At 36.2% G+C, this 2,706-nt stretch overlaps 1 pseudogene; it reads right to left on the bottom strand.

The window, feature by feature from the left end:
- Nucleotides 1-462: 462 nt before the first annotated feature.
- On the bottom strand, nucleotides 463-840 carry LOC114053352 (annotated as a pseudogene).
- Between the last annotated feature and the right edge of the window lie 1,866 nt (nucleotides 841-2,706).

Here is a 2,706-nt window from a genome sequence, read left to right as displayed (position 1 = left end):
ATATACCCAATCCAAAACCTCAAAGAAGAATATGAACTGGTCTAAAGCTCAAAAAACTTTCTTGGAAGAGCTAGTACATATTAATTAGTCTTGTTTGCATTTGGTGTGATTTAGTTTTTCCCAGAATGTGACTACCCTCTGGATAACCTGACCATGGAGCTTCCAGAACCACAGACTTGAGATGCTTACCAGTGAAGTGAGCTACACCATAATAATTGTGAGGACTTCCCTGGCCACAGACTTAACCACTCACTACTACACCATCAAGTTCATACCAGCTTGGACTGCCCTGATTTCACTACCCTGCTAATGCTCTGGGATACAGAGGCTTCATCCCAAGGATGCATGGGAGACACAGGGTGCAGTACTGCATTCCCTGCTGGTTAAACTTGGCAACTACAAACATGGAAGCATCCCAACATACTCAAAGCAAAACATTCTCTGAGTATTTCATCTATCTTCTCAACTGAAAAATATTTCCATCACATATTTTAATGCATCCTCATCCTCTTCGTCTTCTGAGTTCTTCTTGTGGACAGAGGCTGAATATTCCTGCTTGATTGAGGGACTTGTCCAAAGGGCATCATTCACCTCCTCTTCTCTATCACTATTGCTCTCAGAAGCCCAGGGCGACTCAGGTTGTGTGGTTTGGGCCTTATCAGTTCCCAGCAGCAGTGTGTGCTTTAAAGGTCTTTCCTGTTTATTGCACTCAACCAGGATACCCAGAGCAACATCCACCAATTCGACTTCATTCATGAAGTACACAATTCATATAGGGGAAGACTCAATGATGCATCTGCTGACTGCACTGTAGTTTTTCTCCTCTTGGTTGGCTTCCATATTGGCACTGATTTCCTCTCAGTCACCTGGGCTGTCATCCATGGAGGAAGGTCTCTCTTTTTACTCTCAGGCTGTGCATTTGCCATTTTTCCAGACTCCCAGGCAGAGTGCTGAGGACCTAGGTAGAGTCACAGGTGAAGGTACTGCCCACTGAAGGCCTTGCTGTTTCAAGATAGCAAAAACCAACCACCATCATGAGCTTGGGGCCATATCTTGAATCCACACCTTCTCCATCTCCAGGTTCTAGGTCCTGGCTCAGCATCCAAATTCTTTTTTTTTTTAATTAATTTATTTTGAATTATCAACAATCACTTCCATAAGCTTTTGAGTTTTAAATTTTTCTCCCCCTCCCTCCCCACCTCCCTCCCCAAGTTGGCACACAATCTAATATAGACTATACATATACATTCCTATTAAACATATTTTCACATTAGTGATGTTGTGAGTAAGAATTAAAACCAATAGGAGGAACCACCAGAAAGAGGAAACAAAACACAACGGAAGAAAAAAATAGCAAATAATATGCTTCAATCTGCATTCAAACTCCATAGTTCTTTCTTCTTTGTGGATAGCATTTTCCATCATGAGGCCTTTGGCGATGTCTTAGATCTTTGTATTTCAGCATCCAAATTCTTAAAAGAGAAGGTAATGGAGATACAGGAAGCAATAGACAGCAAAATTATCCTAATGGGGGACTTCAACTTCTTCATCTCAGAACTAGATAAATATAACCACACACATAAAAAGAAAAAAAAAAACAAGAAAGAAGTTTTGGAGATGAATAGAATTTTAGAAAAGTTAAATATGGCTGACCTCTGAAGAAAACTGAATGGGAACAGAAAGGAATATACTTTTTTCTCGGCAGTACATTGTACTTACACAAAAACTGACCAGGTACTAGGGCATAAAAACCTCACAATCCCAGAATGAGTGGGTCAAACAACATCATAAAAACAATAATTTCATCCAAGAGAATGACAATAATGAGATAACATACCAAAACTTATGGGATGCAACAAACACAGTTCTTAGGGGAAGTTTTATATCTTCAAATACTTACATGAATAAAATAGAGAAAAAGGAGATCAATGAGTTGGGCATGCAACTAAAAAAGATAGAAACAGAAAAAATTTAAAAACCTCCATTAAATACCAAATTAGAAATTCTGAAAATCAAAGGAGATATTAACAAAATTGAAATTAGGAAAACTATTGAACTAATAAATAAAACCAAGAGCTGGTGGAAGAAATAGTTGTTTTTTTTGTGAAAAAACAACAACTGTAAAATAGATAAATCTTTGGTTAATTTGATTTAAAAAAAAAAGAAAGAAGAAAACCAAATTACCAGTATCAAAAATGACAAGGGTGAATTCATTACCAATGAAGAGGAAATTAAAACAATAATTAGAAGTCATTTTGCCCAACTGTATACCAATAAACTTGACAATCTTAGTGAAATGAATATTTACAAAAATATAAATTGCCCAGATTAATAGAAGAGGAAATAAAATACTTATATAAATCTATTTCAAAAAAATAAATTGAACAAGCCATCACTGTAATCTCTAATAAAAAATTTCCAGTGCCAGATAGATTTACAAGTGAATTCTATCAAACATTTAAAGAACAATTAATTCCAATACTATATAAACCACTTGGGAAAATAGGTGAAGAAGTTTTACCAAATTCTTTTTATGCTACACCTATTGTACTGATATCTAAACTGGGAAGAACTAAAACAGAGAAAGAAAATTATAGGCTAACACACTCATTCCTATTAAAAACACTAGAGAGCACAGGAATAAATGGAGTCTTCCTTATAATGATAAGTAGCATCTATCTACCATTGTCAGCAAACATTGTACAT

Source organism: Vombatus ursinus, unplaced genomic scaffold (assembly GCF_900497805.2).
Source record: "Vombatus ursinus unplaced genomic scaffold, bare-nosed wombat genome assembly UNPS02014811.1, whole genome shotgun sequence".
Lineage (NCBI taxonomy): Eukaryota > Metazoa > Chordata > Mammalia > Diprotodontia > Vombatidae > Vombatus > Vombatus ursinus.
The sequence above is the reverse complement of the archived record's forward strand: the minus strand, read 5'-3'. Positions and strand labels throughout refer to the sequence as shown.